General features: G+C 48.9%; 1 long non-coding RNA gene across 1 annotated transcript; it reads left to right on the top strand.

The window, feature by feature from the left end:
- The first annotated feature begins 2,873 nt into the window (after nucleotides 1-2,873).
- Nucleotides 2,874-15,561, top strand: LOC140705380 (uncharacterized). Its single transcript, XR_012084760.2, has 4 exons — nucleotides 2,874-2,994; nucleotides 3,717-3,822; nucleotides 3,926-4,075; nucleotides 13,521-15,561. It is a non-coding gene; the product is annotated as an uncharacterized LOC140705380 (long non-coding RNA).
- The last annotated feature ends 2,495 nt before the right edge of the window (nucleotides 15,562-18,056 follow it).

Below are 18,056 nucleotides of genomic sequence, written 5' to 3'. Positions count from 1 at the left end.
GAAGCCTGTGCTGCAGGTTCAGAAGACCAGCAGTCGTAAGATCGAATCCACACGACGGAGTGAGCGCCCACCGCTTGTCCCAGCTCCCGCCAACCTAGCGGTTCGAAAGCATGCAAATGCAAGTAGATAAATAGGGACCACTTCGGTGGGAAGGTAACAGCGTTCCGTGTCTAAGTCGCACTGGCCATGTGACCACGGAAGATTGTCTTCGGACAAAACGCTGGCTCTATGGCTTGGAAAATGGGGATGAGCACCGCCCCCTAGAGTCGAACACGACTGGACAAAAACTGTCAAGGGGAACCTTTACCTTTACCTAATCTTGAAAAAAAGAAGACTGAAGGGAAATGGGATAGTACTTTTCAAATACAGTACTTGAACGATTGTCCTACAGAGGAGGGGCAGGATTTGTTCTTGATCATCCCAGAGTGCAGTGTTCAGAGTTGTAGGAATTTTTTAAAAAATACACAACAGAAGCTCCGCTAATTAGAGTCAGAATTAGCTAAAATTCACCCTTTACTGACCCACCCCTTAGGAGGCTATCTTTAGGTTAAAATATTTTACTCAACTATCCTTTAGGCTTCATAAAGGATCAGTAGTTACGAGAAGGGAAAATAAGGTTAAAGGGTAGGAAGAGGTGGATTTGTTTGGTCCCTGTGCCCTGAGAAATCTCCATATTGCAGAACTGCCTTAACCTGTAGCCTTCCCTCCGGGCATTTTGGAAAGATTTTATTGCTCTTTAGCAAGTAAAGAGCAATAAAAGCGTGTCCAGCAAGAGGGAGGGAGAGGAGGGGGTTTCTTCTCGCCACCTAATTGATCCGTAATGAAAACAAACAAACAAGCAAGTTGGTTTGATGAAAGTCTCTCTTGTGTTTAGACTCGCCTCAAGATTGCTGATTCAGGAGCATGCAGGACCTGCAATAAGGGGCTCAAGTTACAGGAAGACAGATTTAGGCTGAATCCTGCATCAGGAGAAACTTCCCAACTGTTAGAGCAGTACGACAATGGAACCCATGACTTTGGGAGGTGGTGAGCCCTCAATGGACTCAATGGCCTGGCTAAGCCTGCCTTTGGTGAGAAGGGGATTCTTGGTTCAAAGCAAAAGGAACGGCCTTTCCCTCCGTAACTCTTCAGAGCCAGAGTCCTGCCAACATGGAGAATTTCCTGGGCCAGCTGGCCTCCCCAAGCAAGGGAGCTCCCTGTGAATTCATGGTTAACCCATTGTGCTAAGCCCTGGATGGGTCCTTATCTTGGACACCCTATGCCAAGACCACACACTCATTGGTGTGGCTTGTTATTAAAGGGACTACGACTCCATGGAAGTGCAAAATTAAAAAGACTGGAAAGCCAAAAACCATCAGACTTTTTAAAGGGTTGAGCCATTAGGCAAATTATACCAAAACCAACACCTCCCCTTTCATGGGCTCCTTTATTTTATGTTCTGCTATTTATTATGCTGCGGACAATTTAGTAAACAAAGTTCTCTGGATGAATTATATACATTAAACAAAACAATGACAACCCAGCAGTACATGAGAAAACCAAGTGGGGGAGGGAGAGAGAATGCAACTCCTAAGGATGCCAGAAGCAATAAAGCAGCAGGAAGATCAAAAGGGTGTTGCAACCAGAAAGCACTCCAGAGAAAGTCCCCCCCCCCAGGTCTGAACAAGCCTCTGGGGACCAGGGTGGGTGATGGGGGTGGGGTGGGGGAAGAACATTCCAAAGATGGGGTGTGCTTCATGATTGGAAACCCCGCTCTCTGCCTGCCTCCCCCCATTTATCTGTTTATTCAGGCCATTCCCGGCCCCCTCTTCCTCCCAGGAGCTGGGGGGCGGCGGCACACGGGGCTGTCCTGCCCCTGATTGTGTTCCCACAGGGACCCCCTGAGGCCGATAAGTCTGGAGGAGCAGGAGAGGCCCGAGGGCACCCATCGCCTATCATCTGGTGGGGGCAGGTGGGGGCAGATGATGGCCTGAGAGTCTCTCTAGGTGCTCCTCCAGCCGCCTGGCTGTTAAGGGCTTTAAGGATGACAACCGGCTTTTGGAGGCAGGCCCAGAAACAAACACCAGCTGACCGCCAGTGCAGCAGACAAGACCCTGACATGCGGTGGCCCTCCCGAGCGGTCAGAAAGCAGCCCGGCTGCCCCAGTTCGGCACAATCTAAAGTTTCTAAAACACCTCCTAAGGCCAGAATCGCCGTGGGATTGAGGGGTGGCTCCCTGTGTGAATCCTTGCCATTGCAAGGCTGCCTATGACCCCCCCCAAACCATGAGACCTCCCCCATGCCTTTGAGGACATGATGCTGGCCCTAGAGCGGCCCTCAATGGTCTTCTGGTCCTTCAGAAGGACCACAACCAGCTCCAGCCCAATGGAAGCGACCTCTGCCTTAAACCCTCTCCCCCAAAGAAGAGGGCCTGCCGCCGCACAAAGAGGGAAGCTCTTTCCCCTCTCATGCAAGACCAGAACCCTGAGGGGACCTCCACTCCAATGGAGTGCTGGGAGAGAGAGAAAGGACCAAAGAAAATAGTTCTTGACCCAGCGTGTTGTTAGTCTGTGGAACCCCTTGCCACAAGATGGGATGATGGCATCTGGCATCTAGAGGTCTTTGAAAGGGGATGGGACAGATTCCTGGAGAAAAAAATCCATTGCAGGTGACAAGCCATGATGGGGATGTAGTACAATCTCCGGGCTTCAAAGGAAGGTACCTGCAAAGGCCAGATGCAGACAGGTCTCTTGTGGGCTTCCGGAGGCATCTGGTGGGGGCCACTGGGAGAGACAGGGAGCTGGACTAGAGGGGCCCTAGGCCTGATCCAGCAGGGTGCGTCTTCTTAGGTTCTTATCTCTCCTCTTCCCTAGTCTGCTGTGCCCCCAAGCGCACCTCTGCTTGGCTGGATGATGCGAAGGAGGCTGCAGGAGGCCACCTCCACCTCTCCTGCCCCGGACCATTGCTCTCCTCTGGAAGGAAGGAGGTTTTCCCGTCTGGCAAGCAGGAGTGCATGTGTGTGTGTGTGTGTGTGTGTGTGTGTGTGAGGTCTCTCTGATCTTCCGAGGGCCCGGCCACTACCACCTGTGAAGAGAGGGTCCTCCTCCCCACCCGAGGATGTGCACAACGCCAAGACTTCCAGTTGGGGGTGTGGTTGGGTGGAATTCGTTTTAAGGAACTGCTTCGGCTTTTGCCCTGGCCTGGCTTTCCCATTTGCTGCTGGAGGCTTGGACACCCTCCCATTCAGTCATTAGGATGGAGAAGCACATGGGGCTGGCCCCCACACTTTCTTGTGCCTCCTTCTGCCCCAGGAGGAGCAGCTGAAGGTGGGCCACACGCTCGGGGAGCTGGGTGGGGGCCTAGAGAGAGATTCTCCCCATTGGCACCCTTTGTGTCGCCTTGTCCCAGGGGTCAAAGCCCCGGTCCCAGGGCCCTCCCCCGCTTATGGCACTGCCCCTCGGGGACCGTGGGGAACAGAGAAGACCTGTTTCCCTTACCTGGGGGCCGCAGGTTGCCAACAGTCTGTGGCAAGTGGGGGGTGGGTGGGGGAATTTCTAGGATTCCAACCTAGTTGAGGGGAAGGGGCTTCTAAAGGTCTGCCGGCTGCGTGCTACGGGGCCTTTGTGAATACAGGGATGCCCCATACCAGCACCGGCAGGCAGGCGGTTCAGCCCCAATCAAAGCAGCCAGGGGGCAGAGCTGCTGTGTCTCCCCCCCCCACTCCCTTCCTTCCACAGTTTCCAGTGCCTCGCGAACAAGCACTGCTTCAATCCCCACAGAAGAGAACTCCCCACCCCTGACCCAGATCTGGTCTTTCGGAGGCCTTGATGGCAGTGAAACAGAGTGAGTGTCGGGAGTGGGATGAGGATTCCCTGGGGTTTTACTCTTGAATGAAATTTATGCAAGCTCACATCTGAAACGCTTATATACGCCTTGCTAATTGCAGATGCCCTTCGATGAGACAGGAAGGCAGGAGCAAAAACTAAGCCAGGCAAATGCATTTCTCCAACAAATGAGGATTGCCTGGGGCAGCTTTTAAAACTTACTCTGCAGGACTTAGGCCTTTCCTTCTTCAGAGGTGCCCCAGCAGTTACAGGTAAGCGCTCAGAAACACCTCCTTCAGTCAAGGCCAAATTTCACCCCCCCCCCGCTGTTTGTGGCTATATGGAGGGAGGGGCAGAGGCCAGAGTGCTGAGCTGGCGTGGTGGGTGGTGGTGGTGGTGGTGGTGGGGTACTCTGGGAGACCCCAGTCCCCACAACCTCAGGGGCTGGGCTCTACTGCCAAAGGGGAAGATGGAAGGAGAGAGGAGGAATCGTAGCATCACAAAATAGTGAAATTGGAAAGGGCCCTATAAGGCCATCGAGTCCAACCCCTTGCTCAGTGCCGGAAAATAAACCAAAGCACACCTGCCAGGTGGCTGTCTGAATTTCTCTAGAATGCCTCCAGCTCATCACCTCCCGCTGAGGTCATGGGTTCCACTGTTGTACTGCTCTAACAGTTAAGTTTTCCCAATATTCAGCCTTCCTGTAGCTTGAGTCCATTGTTATGTTAATCATCAGCCACTAATCATCACCTTCTGAGTATGATTCTGTAGCCAACTCTGTATCCACCTGACAGTTGTTCTATCCAGTCCTAGTTAGCTTGCTAAGAATATCATGGGGCACTTTGTCAAAAGCTTTGCGGAAGTCAAGATATACTACATCTACAGCATTCCTTCTGTCTATCATGGAGGTAACCTGATCAAAAAATGAATCAAATTAGTTTGGCAGGATTACTACTGCTTTGTTTTCTAGGTGCTTGCATAATGACTGCTTTATAATCTCTTCCAGACTTTTCCCTGGGATTGATGTCAGGCTGACTGGTCTGTAGTTCCCAGGTTCCTCCTTTTTGCTTTTTTGAAGACAGGGGCAACATTCATCTCCTCCAATTATCTCACCCGTTCCCCATGATTTTTTTTTTTTAAAAATAATGGATAGTGGTTCTCTGAGAGTTCTTCAGCCCATGCCTTTAGTACTCTCGGATGCAGCTCATCTAGCCCTGGAGATTTGAACTTGTTCAAGGTGATAAGATATTCCTTGATGATTGGTTTATCAATCTCCAGCTGCAATCCTGTCTCTCCCCCCCCCCCTGCATTTCACAGTTGTCTGGAGGGACATTGTCCTTTGGGAAAAGACTAGGCTAAAATAGGAATTGAGCACTTCTGCCTTTTCTTTATCATCTGCTGGGTTTCTTTTGAAATCAAGAATTCTAGTAGAACATGGTCACTCTTGCCCAGAGTTCCCCCTACTGCCACTTCCTCCACTAAGTCATCTCTATTGGTTAGAATCAAGTCAAGGATAGCTATGGTAGTCCTCCAGTTTCTTCATCCACCTTTTGCAGGAGAAGATAATCAGCCATACAAGCCAGGAATTTCTTGGAAGGACCATACTTGGCAGAATTTGCCTCCCAACAGATATCAGGATAATTGAAATCTCCCATCACTAACAGCATTGTGTCTCTTTCAAATGATTGCAGTTTGTTTTCAAAAGTTCCATATGTTAGCTCTCCTTGATGGGGTGGCTGGTAGTAGACTCCAACTGCCATGCTCCTTTTGCTTTTTGCCTGAACTAGGCGGATCTCCTCCCCCTGTATTTCTGTGCAAGAATGTGTATTTTTGACATGTACTGAAACTCCTCCTTTGTGTTCTTTTCAAACAATTTATATCCTTTAGTTGCTATATTCCAGTCACGGGAATCATCCCACCAAGTTTCAGTTATTCCTATCAAGTCATATTTGCCCTCCTGAATGAAAATGTCAAGTTCTTCTTGTTTGTTTCCCTGTAGGCATCCTTCAGTCTCAAGAGATGATGGTAATGTGCTTGTAGCGTCCTCTCTGAAGCCCTTATTCTCTCAGGCCTCCAGGAGGTTCTTGCTCTTCTTCTTTCTTCACTGCCACCAGGTATTGCTGTCTCAATGCCAATCACTCAAGGAGACATGTGTAACTTTGAAACTTAACTTATTTATTTTATCAGGGAGGGTAACATCTGATTAATATGCAGTAGGTAAATCTCAGGTTGATAATCACTTGAATCTGAAGCAGCGTCCTCTCAGATCTCTCACTCACTCTTAGATCACTCTTAAGTTTCACACAGTCTCTCAATGCCATAATCTCTCTCAAACACAGAATCTCCCTCACTCCATGAACTCTTTCACTCAACCCCCCCTCATACTCCATACACCTGCCTTTATATCCACACCCCTTCTCCCTTGGCACTGCCTTCCGTCCACTTATTGGCTTCTTTTCCACTGCTCAGCTGTGACGGACAGGTGAGGGCAGGGCTGTATGCTACATACCTCCCCCCTTAAAAAGTTGCTTCATAGGGTAAAAGCTATAGTGCTTTACCCTCATGAACAACGAGGAGCTTTACAGTATTAAATTATCCATTACACAACATTGCAATCACACTTACCACATTTGAACATAAGCAATAATTCAACATCTTATTTGCATGCTATACATTACCATTACTTGGAATTCCGTTACAAGTTGAACTACATTACTCACCACTTCAATCGCCTCTACCGGTGCTTACTCAACAGCATGACATAACACTTAAAATACTTACATATAATTTCTTTTTTCATATAACATACAGAATACAACATTTAACTAGGTGCCATTAAACATTCTATAGCATTTGCCATTTTACCAAAGTCCTTTTATTTCTTATTCAGTCTTCGGGTCTTCTTGAAAGGGCATCTGCAGCACCATTTTCAGTCCCTTTAATTACATGTACCTCGAAATCAAAGTCCTGAAGAATCAAGGCCCATCTCATCAATTTGCTGTTGTTTGCTTTTATGGTTCTCAACCATAATAATGGTGAATGGTCAGTACACAGAACGAAATGTCTACCCCATATATATGGCTTGAGTTTCTGAAGAGCACACGCTATTGCAAGACACTCTTTTTCAATGGTAGAAAGATGTCTTTCGCTCGCCTGTAGCTTTTTGTCCTTCTGGCTCAGCATGGCTCCTAACCCTGTGTTGGATGCATCGGTGAAGATGGTGAACTCGCGCTGGAAATCTGGAGCTCTTAAGACTGGGTTGGTCATCAACGCCCCCTTAAGCTTCGCGAACGCCTCCTCGCAGCTGCTGGTCCACTGGATACTTTCTGCATTCTTCTTGTGTGTTAGGTCAGATAAAGGAGCAGCTATTTCACTAAATCTGGGTATAAACCGTCTGTAATAGCCGACTAACCCTAGAAAAGATCAGTGCTCTGAATGGAGGTCTTGGAACAACGACTAGTGTGACTGAGAAGGCCGTTTGGGAGTGGCCATCCCTTCCACACTGAAGACTTGATTGTATTTATCTGTCCCCTGTCCAGCTCCATGCACTCATTCTCCATACCATTCAGCCATTCTCATGACATGCCTGAGCCAATATAGACGTCGCTGCTTCAGTAATGTATGCATGCTAAAAAAGTATTGTTTCCCATACTCCTGGCATTTGTACAGTATGTGACATGGGAGATTGTGTGATTTGCGTCCTGTTTGTCTTTGTACCTTTTTGCGAATCGTCGTCGTTTAGTCGTTTAGTCGTTTAGTCGTGTCCGACTCTTCGTGACCCCATGGACCAGAGCACGCCAGGCCCTCCTATCTTCTACTGCCTCCCGGAGTTGTGTCAAATTCATGTTGGTTGCTTCGCAGACACTGTCCAGCCATCTCATCCTCTGTCGTCCCCTTCTCCTCTTGCCATCACACTTTCCCAACATCAGGGTCTTTTCCAGGGAGTCTTTTCTTCTCATTAGATGGCCAAAGTACTGGAGCCTCAGCTTCAGGATCTGTCCTTCCAGTGAGCACTCAGGGTTGATTTCCTTTAGAATTGATAGGTTTGTTCTCCTTGCAGTCCAGGGGATTCTCAAGAGTCTCCTCCAGCATCACAATTCAAAGGCATCAATTCTTCGGCGGTCTGCTTTCTTTATGGTCCAGCTCTCACTTCCATACATCATGACAGGAAAAACCATAGCTTTGACTATTTGGACTTTTGTTGGCAAGGTGATGTCTCTGCTTTTTAACATGCTGTCAAGATTTGTCATCGCTTTCCTCCCAAGAAGCAGGCGTCTTTTAATTTCGTGGCTGCTGTCTCCATCTGCAGTGGTCATGGAGCCCAGGAAAATAAAATCTGTCACTGCCTCCATATTTTCCCCTTCTATTTCCCAAGAGGTGATGGGACCAGTGGCCATGATCTTAGTTTTTTTGATGTTGAGTTTCAGACCATTTTTTGCACTCTCTTCTTTCACCCTCATTACAAGGTTCTTTAATTCCTCCTCACTTTCTGCCATCAGAGTGGTGTCATCTGCATATTGGAGGTTGTTGATATTTCTTCCGGCAGTCTTAATTCCGGCTTGGGATTCCTCCAGCCTTCCGCATGATGTATTCTGCATACAAGTTAAATAAGCAGGGTGACAATATACAGCCTTGTCGTACTCCTTTCCCAATTTTGAACCAATCCGTTGTTCCATATCCAGTTCTAACTGTTGCTTCCTGTCCCACATATAGGTTTCTCAGGAGATGGATAAGGTGGTCAGGCACGCCCATTTCTTTTAGGACTTGCCATAGTTTGCTGTGGTCCACACAGTCAAAGGCTTTTGCATAGTCAATGAAGCAGAAGTAGATGTTTTTCTGGAACTCTCTGGCTTTCTCCATAATCCAGCGCATGTTGGTAATTTGGTCTCGAGTTCCTCTGCCTCTTCGGAATCCCGCTTGTACTTCTGGGAGTTCTCAGTCCACATACTGCTGAAGCCTTCCTTGTATGATAACCTTGCTGGCGTGTGAGATGAGTGCAATTGTCCGGTAGTTGGAGCATTCTTTGGCACTGCCCTTCTTTGGTATTGGGACGTAGACTGATCTTTTCCAGTCCTCTGGCCACTGTTGAGTTTTCCAAACTTGTTGGCATATTGAATGTAGCACCTTAACAGCATCATCCTTTAAGATTTTAAATAGTTCAACTGGAATGCCATCACCTCCACTGGCCTTGTTGTTAGCCAGGCTTTCTAAGGCCCACTTGACCTCACTCTCCAGGATGTCTGGCTCTAGGTCAGCAACTATATTGTCTGGGTTGTCCGGGATATCCAAAACTTTCTGATATAATTCCTTTGTGTATTCTTGCCACCTCTTCTTGATGTCTTCTGCTTCTGTGAGGTCCCTTCCATTTTTGTCTTTTATCATGTCCATCTTTGCACAAAATGTTCCTCTAATATCTCCAATTTTCCTGAACAGATCTCTGGTTTTTCCTTTTCTGTTATTTTCCTCTATGTCTTTGCATTGTTCATTTAAGAAGGCCCTCTTGTCTCTCCTTGCTATTCTTTGGAAGTCTGCATTCAATTTTCTGTAACTTTCCCTATCTCCCCTGCATTTTGTTTCCCTTCTCTTTTCTGCTATTTGTAAGGCCTCGTTGGACAGCCACTTTGCTTTCTTGCATTTCCTTTTCTTTGGGATGGTTTTTGTTGCTGCCTCCTGTACAATGTGATGAACCTCTATCCAAAGTTCTTCAGGCTCTCTGTCCACCAAATCTAGTTCCTTAAATCTGTTCTTCACTTCTACTGTGTACTTGTAAGGGATTTGGTTTAGATTATACCTGAGTGGCCCAGTGGTTTTTTCTACTCTCTTCAGTCTAAGCTTGAATTTTGCTATGAGAAGCTGATGATCAGAGCCGCAGTCAGCTCCAGGTCTTGTTTTTGCTGACTGTATAGAGCTTCTCCATCTTTGGCTGCAGAGAATATAATCAATCTGATTTCGATATTGCCCATCTGGTGATTTCCATGTGTAGAGTCGCCTCTTGTGTTGCTGGAAGAGAGTGTTTGTGATGACCAGCTTATTCTCTTGACAAAACTCTATTAGCCTTTGTCCTGCTTCGTTCTGAACTCCAAGGCCAAACTTCCCTGTTATACCCTTTATCTCTTGGCTCCCTACTTTAGCATTCCAGTCCCCTAGAATGAGAAGAACATCTTTCTTTGGTGTCAGTTCTAGAAGGTGTTGTAAATCTTCATAAAACTGTTCAATTTCAGTCTCCTCAGCAGTGGTGGTTGGTGCATAAACTTGGATTATTGTGATGTTGAAAGGTCTGCCTTGGATTCGTATTGACATCATTCTATCATTTTTGAGATTGTATCCCATTACAGCTTTTTGCGAATACTGTACTACTAATGTTAATGCTATCATTGACCCCCGATTAGAAGCATTCTGTCCATTCTTCTTATTGTCCGTATGGCTTCATCTATCTTTAACTCTGGGCTTGCGTCTCCCTTCTCCTTCCAATTCAGTTCAAAGCCCTCCTGATGAGGTTCTTCATGCTGTGGCCAAACACATTCGTCCCAGTCCTTGTGAGGTGCAAACCATTTCTTGTGAAGTGGCTTGGGCCAATGGTTTTTCTTCATTCCACACACACCCCAGCCCTGAAACATCTGCCTTCCTACTGCTGCAGCCTCTCTCTCTCTGTGTGTGTGTGTGTGTGTGTATGTGCACGCACATGTGTGTCTTTGTGGGAACCTGAACAGCAGCAGAGTCCACTGTCTTGGCCTCTCTGACCCAGCCTGCTGAGGGCCGTTTCCAAAAGGTGGGGGCAGGTGAGAACAAGGGAGACCTGCCCACTCTCCTCCTCCCTCAATTTCTGCTGGTGGCTAATGGCTGATGGGGCAGCAGAAGAAGCTGGCTGGCGACTCCTGCCTGGCCTCATGGAGGCAGCTGCCTCCTCCCTCTGGAGCAGCTGGCTGCCCTTTGGCTCTGTTCTGCACAGCACCCACAAGCCGATGCCAGAGACGCTGAAGCCTGGCTTTGTTTGACAGAGGGGGGGGGGTCATTTCTGCAGAGGCAGCTTCTCTCTTGGGTCTTTGGCATCATATCAGTTACGCTCCATCGAAACTGTGGCAAAAGATGCTCTGCTCTGGGCCATCCTACGTCTGCTGGGGGCTGGGGGTGGGGAGACACACATGGGGTTTCAGGGACCCCCAGCAGCTGCCACAACCCCACAGCAGGCAGTGTGAGAAGCCTGCAAGTGGCCGTGGGGTTATCCCACGAACTGGGGGGGGGGGGGGAAGGAGGCAGCCTCTGGAGGCCGTGTGTGTGTGGGGGGGGGGGGGCTGGTGCTTCCTTAGACCGCCACGGCAGGCAACTCTGATTCCAGCCATGGGGGCTTCAGATGGGAGGCCCTGAGCCCCCCCCCCAACAGGCACAAGGTGGCAAGTGGCAGATGGCAATATGCACCTCAAGACTGGCCCATCATATTTCAATCCCTCCTTCCCACTAAAGAGCAGGCGCAAAGCAGCGAGGTCTCCATAAAAAACAGATGAACATAAAACACACCAATTAGAAACAAATAAAAAAGAAATGAGCCGACAGCAGCCACTTGATCCAAACAACTGTAGCAAAACGAGTCAGCTTAAGGGAAAGGGGTGAAGGTGGGGTGGGGGTGGGGGGGCGGGACAGGCCTCCAGGGAGCACTTTGTTCCAGTGCAGAGGGAAGATGGTGGCCGGGGAGGGGGGGGAGGAAGCAACGCCAAACCAAGCCGCCATCCTGCACAGGACAAGGCTTTAGAGCTGAACATTTGGGTGACCCTCCCACTCAGCCCGAAAACGACCCCCCCCAAGCTGGCCGGCCACCAGCTGGCCTGGCTGCCTCTTCTTGTTCTGGAAGAATGCGCCCATGCGCCCACATCCTGTCCCTCGGTCATGTCTCCAGCTTGTCTCTCTGACAGGGCTGCAGGAGAGACACCTCCACAGAGCTGGTGCCACCCACAACAGCGCACAGAATTGGGCCCCTGCCCAATGCCCTCTGAGCATGCAGGGGATACCCTGACCCCTGCAACTTTGTTCAGCCTGCAAGCACCCCAAATACATGGGTGCAGGCATCTCCTTGCCCTCTCTTGCCGCTGTCCTGGGCGGGCGTGGGGGGCATGTTTCCAGCCTCTTGCTCCATTGCATTACGGGGGTTCTGTGCTGGGGGGATGCTCAGTGGTGTCCCCTCCTCACCTGACAGTGATTCCCCTCCTGACGAGGTGAAGGCAGAGCCCCCTCCCCTCCCCAAGGTTTTTGCCTCCAAAACCTGCTTTTGATGCGAGGTTTTGAGAAATTCGTAAAAGGGGGGAGTGCCGTGCGGGATGTGCAGAGTGCCTTTCCCTGTTTCTTTTGCTCAAGCCCACAGAGCTGTTAGGGCCAGCACAGACCCCTTCCCTCTTCATAAGGGAGGCACTGATCTTGACCAGCAGCAAGCCCTCTGTGCTGAGCATCAGCCAGTGTCCTCCAGGAACCAGCTTTTAGCACCAAACACCCTGTCAGGGCTTTGAGAGCAGAGAAGCCGGTGATAGGCCAGCCCTGTGGATTTCCTGGCCTCTCCTCCCTCCTCCCTCCTCCCTTAAACCTATTTTATCATGATTAGTCTTCCTCCCTCCCTCCCTCCCTCCCTCCCTCGATTCCACCATCAGTTCCTTCCTTCCTTCCTTCCTTCCTTCCTTCCTTCCTTCCTTCCTTCCTTCCTTCCTTCCTTCCTTCCTTCCTTCCTTCCTTCCTTCCTTCCTTCCTTCCTTCCTTCCTTCCTTCCTTCCTTCCTTCCTTCCTTCCTTCATTCATTCATTCATTCCTATGTGCTGTCAAACCATTTTGACCCATGGACTCACAGCCTTCCCAAAGGCCTGTCCTCAACAGCTCAGCTCAGCTCTTGCAAGCTAATGGTGGCCATGAGAACCCTTTCAGTGTCAACCCCTCTTGCTTTTGGTCTTCCTTCTTTCCTGCTGCCTTCCAGTTTGCCCAGCGGTGTTTGCTTTTCCAGTGAGTCCTGCCTTGCCCAAAGCACGCCATCTGCAGGAAAGCGACTCTTGCTTCTAGGCAGATTTGAGACTTACATTTGCTCCAGGAACTACTTGTTTCTCTTTCTGGAAGGCCAGGTTATTCACAAAGCTCTCAACCGGCACCACGTTTCAAACAAGCATATTTGTTTCCTGTCCACTTTCTTTACTGTCCAGCTTTCACACCTGTACCTGGTGATTGGAAATACAAGAATGTGGGTGATTTTGATGTTGGTCTCCAGGAACACATCCTTGCATTTAATTATCTTTTCTAATGCCTTTGTGGCTGCCCTTCCAACTTTCAGCCTCCTTCTGATTTCTTGGCTGCAGACTCCCTTTGGATCAGTGATGGAACCAAGGTATACAAAACCTTTTGCTATTTCAAAGTCTTTGTTGTCAACGTTGAAGCTGGCTACACTTCTTCCGTAGCCATGATTTTGGTCTTCTTCATGGTCAGCTGGTGAAACAACTTTCATCAAAAGTTGTTTGAAGTCTTTGCTGCTTTCTGCCAGTAAGATGGTGTCATTTGTATATCTTAAATTATTGATGTTTTTTCCACCAGTTTTCCCTCCTCCTTCGACTTAATCTAATCCAGTTTTCCATATGAAAAGTTCTGCCAGTATAATGAATAGATAGAGAGATAAGACACACACCTTTGCCTGTAGGAAACCATTCTGTTCCCCCCATATTCTGTCCTAACAGTAGCTTTTTGTCCACAATACAGGTGATGCCGCAGGACAACTGAGTACTGATGCACACCCATTGCTTGCAGAACAACCCCATGATCCACAGAGTCAATGGCTTTGCTGTAGTCTGTAAAGCACTGACTGATCTTCTGAACTTCTTTGCTGCACTCCAGTAGCCAGCAGATATTTGCAATATGATCTCAAGCGCCTCTTCCTTTTCAAAATCCAGCTTGAACCTCAGCCTTTTTTAGCTCCATATAGAGGGAACAGAGAATGACGAAAACGTAGTAACTCCTGGTAATGTGCTTCCCAGGTTTTACCCAGGCACCAAAATAAAGGCAATGCTGATACCAATCGGACCTCCAAGGGGAGGGCATTTCAAAGGGGCCCCGTGCGCATCTTATCCAGCATATCCTCCCATGTGCTTTGCAGGCTCAGTGCCAAATGGAAGAGAAAGCTATTTCCATCTGGTGCTGAAGGGAAAGGCTGGGGGACCCAAACATCCAAGGTCTCTGCCTGCCCGACAATCCTATCTCTTTGTGCATCTCTGGCATCTTCCTGTCTGAGAGTTCCTGGATACAGCAAGAACTCCCAGCCGATCTGGCTCCCCATGTCTGGGGTCCTCTTTTGGTGAGAGAGAACCATGGCTGCAGGATTAACTTTCTGAGCCCTGCCCTTCTCTGGAGTCATCTGGAGGCCCTGCAACAGCCACGTCTACCCACATGAGCCAGCCTCCCTCCCTCCTTCCCTGTGTCCCAACTTTCTTCTCTCTTGCCCACCCGTGTTTTTAGGCTGGAACTTCCAGGCATGGACCTGACTATTTCCAACTTTAGAACTTGAAGATGAATCGCCAAAGGCAATGTCCATAACAAGGGCTTACTTTAGAACCCCCTGCTTTTACAGACCAATAGTTGCTCATCCCACTCCCAGCACCCAAAGCTCATCTGAATGGCAGTGTTTACATCACAAAGTGAGATAGTAAGTAAGTAGAAGTAGGAAGAGCAGGGAGCGTGTCCAGCAAGGAAGCAAGAGAGAGGGGATCAGAGGGCCCAGAGAGAGGGCAGCGGAGGCTCCGCTTATCAATTCACAAAAAGTCTACAACCGTGTTTCCCAACCTTGGATCACCCTGGCGTTCTTGGACTGCAATTCTCAGAAACCCCAGGCAGCACAGCCGGTGGTGAAGGCTTCTGGGAATTGCAGTCCAAGACCGCTGGGGTGAATCAAGGTTGGGAACCGCTAGTCTACCGGACCTAACCCCCATTTTAACACTGGGACTAATGAGAAAATGGGATTTGATTCACAAGGCCTCCTTTTACAACCATCATCTGAGACTTTACATATTCATATTAACACTTGGTGTATGGAAGTGAGAGCTGGACCATAAAGAAAGCAGACAGCCGGAGAATTGATGCCTTTGAATTGTGGTGCTGGAGGAGGCTCTTGAGAGTCCCCTGGATTCCAAGGAGAACAAACCTATCAGTTCTAAAGGAAATCAACCCTGAGTGCTCACTGGAAGGACAGATCCTAAAGCTGAGGCTCCAAGACTTTGGCCATCTCATGAGAAGAAAAGAGTCCTTGGAAAAAACCTTGATGTTAGGAAGGTGTGACGGCAAGAGGAGAAGGGGACGACGGAGGACGAGATGGTTGGACAGTGTCACTGAAGCAACCGACATGAATTTGACACAACTCCGGGAGGCGGTGGAAGATAGGAGGGCCTGGCGTGCTCTGGTCCATGGGGTCACGAAGAGTCGGACACGACTAAACGACTAAACACACACACATTAACACTTGGATTTTTATCCATAGAATCAGTGTAGATGTTGCCTTGAATTCTTGCAACACGGGAGCAACTTATTTTGCCTTGTTATCCAGATGAATTTCAATACTCTTGATTTCTCTTCTTACTTTTTCCCTATTTTTTTTTATTTTATTGTAATTGTTACTGAATTATCATGTTCATGTTTGTGTTTTATTGTTTGATTTTGTATTGGAAGCCGCCTAGAGTGGTCTGGTAGTCCAGATAGGTGGAGTATAAATTAAATAAATAAATAAATAATAATAATAAATATTATTGGAAAAGATTTTCTGATTTTATTTGGGAATTAACCCTTTCGGGGATAAATGCCAGTGGTGGTGAACACAGGCTCTTGCTTTGTCCTAAAGGCTTAAAAAGGTCTATAGAGCTCTTCAGAAGTCCTTCAAGCACCAGATTTTTCATGCAAACACACAGAAACGGACAGTCAGAAAGACAGACAGACAGACAGACACACACACACACACAGAGAGTGCACTACTTAAAAGAGATTAAGCAGGAGATTTGGTTTTCAGCTACTTGGAGGCACTTGTGGCGATTTAACCCCAACCCTGAACAGGCTGGCTGGAGAGCTCAGGGGTTGAGGTCTCTGGCTGGCTGTGGAGCCAGAGGGTTGGGAGTTCGATTCCCCCATTGGGCCTCCTTAGGGAGAAGAGCCAGCCTGGGTGGCCTTGGGCCAGCTGAACGGTGGGCCCAGAACTGCCCTACAGGAAGGGAATGTGAAATGACTTCTGAGTTCCTCTCTAGCCTCAGAACTCTGAAAAGCATGGCCAGAAGTCAGAATTGGCTTGATGGCACGTGATCATTATTTCTGTTACCCCTAAACCGCTATCCAGGATTGCTAAATCCTGAGGCCACCTAGCAGAACCCCACCTCCTCTCTAGTGCTTGCTAAGCATTTCAAAAGTTCGTTAACAATCTGACACCATTCCTGCCTAACTATAATAGTGCTGGCAGGAGGTGGGTCTTGGATGGGTCATGAAGAGCCGCTCACTATTAGACAAACGACTGGCTCCTCGTTTGTCGACAGGGCCTGATCCGTCTCCCTCCAGTGTTGGACTTGTAAGGGTCTGTCATGATGATCGGCGATCCTGTGGTTCAAGATTTGGTCCTCAGTCCCTGCTCCTGAGTTCCAGACCCAAAGGGCTGAGTGAAACTGGACACACACACACACACACACACACACAGAGAGAGAGAGAGAGAGAGAGAGAGAGAGAGAGAGAGAGAGAGTCCTGTTTGCACCTGATTTAGTCCCCAACATGCCACAAAACCGCAGCGGGTTTGTGCCATTCCTGGAGGGTCAAATGCCCACGATGGGAACGCCGCCTCCATTCCACTCCTTCCCGCCTTGAAAGCCAAGCCAAGCCTCTGAGGAGGGAGCCGTCTGAGCTCCAGTTTCCCTCAATGCCCAGCCTGAGGGACAAGGCTTTCCACCAGCAGATCACCAGCAGGCTCACCAGTAGTAAGACTGGCAGCTGTTCAGCATAGACTCTAGAGGCCTCGCCACCTCTGCCCGCAGGTCCGGGCACCCAACAAGGCCTTGCTGACGGCTGGGCCAGCTGAGAGCACCGGGGTGGGTGGGTGGGTGGTAAGAGGTGGGTCGACTGAGCCTTGAAATCAAAGTGGGGGTGGGGGCGGGGGCGGGAACCCTCCAGGAATTTATTTATTTATTTATTTATTTATTTATTTATTTATTTATTTCCCGCCTATCTAATCAATTAAGATTACTCTAGGCAGCTGACAACAATAAAACAACAACAATATAGTTAAAACAATTTTACAAAGGAAAAGTTGCAGCAAGATGGGACAGAACTAGGGAGTGGAAGGAAAGGAGGATCAGGAACTGACAAAGGGGAAGGCCTGACGATACATCAATGTTTTTAGTTGTTTTTTAAAAATGCCCAGCGAGGGAGCCGCGCGAATATTAGGAGGGAGGTTATTCCAGACGCAAGGAGCCACCGCCGAGAAGGCCCGATTTCTCGTCTTCTCCTTCCGGGCCTCCCTCGGCGTCAGGCTCCTCAGCCTCACCTCCTCCTGGCTCGCGCGAGTGACATGGGTAGATCTTGGCGGGAGAAGGCGTTCCGCCAAGTATCGAGGCCCTAAGCCGTTTAGGGCTTTATATGTAAGCATCAACACTTTGAAGTCAATGCGGAATCTGATGGGCAGCCAATGCAATGCGGCCAGAGTGGGTGAAATGTGTTGGTATTTTTTCACACCACTAAGAAGTCTGGCCACCGCATTCTGCACCACCTGTAGTTTCCGCAACAGCCTCAAAGGCAGCCCCAAGTAGAGCGCATTACTGTCACGTTCCCGGGAGCTACAATAGCCGAAGTCCGATAAACCAGTCCAAGGTCAGAGATACCAAGAATGCAAACCAGAGTTCCGAAACAAACTTACAGAGTGCAGTCCAAAGTCAAAGTCCAGGGTCAGATACACAGTCAGAGTCCAGAGTTCAGAGTACGTAGTCCAGGGCCAAGGTCCAAAGTTAAGGAACAAGAGACGTGGATGCCAGCCAAGATGTTGACTCCTTGCTTCCACGACGTTTCTGGCTTCGCTGAAGCTTGTTTTATCCTAAAGCAGCTCCTTGAGCTGTTGGAAAGCTCTATATTCTGCTAGTACTCAGGGCTAGGTGAACGCAGGTTCCTGTGGAAAGCCTTAGAGTGATCCTCTGCTCTTCTTGCCCTGAGTCTTTTCCGAAGCCTCCCCCGAAGCCTGTCTGCTGTGGAGGAAGAACCTGGAGGCTGCTCAGCTGTTTCCGATCT

The sequence above is a fragment of the Pogona vitticeps genome, chromosome 3 (assembly GCF_051106095.1).
Source record: "Pogona vitticeps strain Pit_001003342236 chromosome 3, PviZW2.1, whole genome shotgun sequence".
NCBI classification, from domain to species: Eukaryota; Metazoa; Chordata; class Lepidosauria; order Squamata; family Agamidae; genus Pogona; species Pogona vitticeps.
The sequence above is the reverse complement of the archived record's forward strand: the minus strand, read 5'-3'. Positions and strand labels throughout refer to the sequence as shown.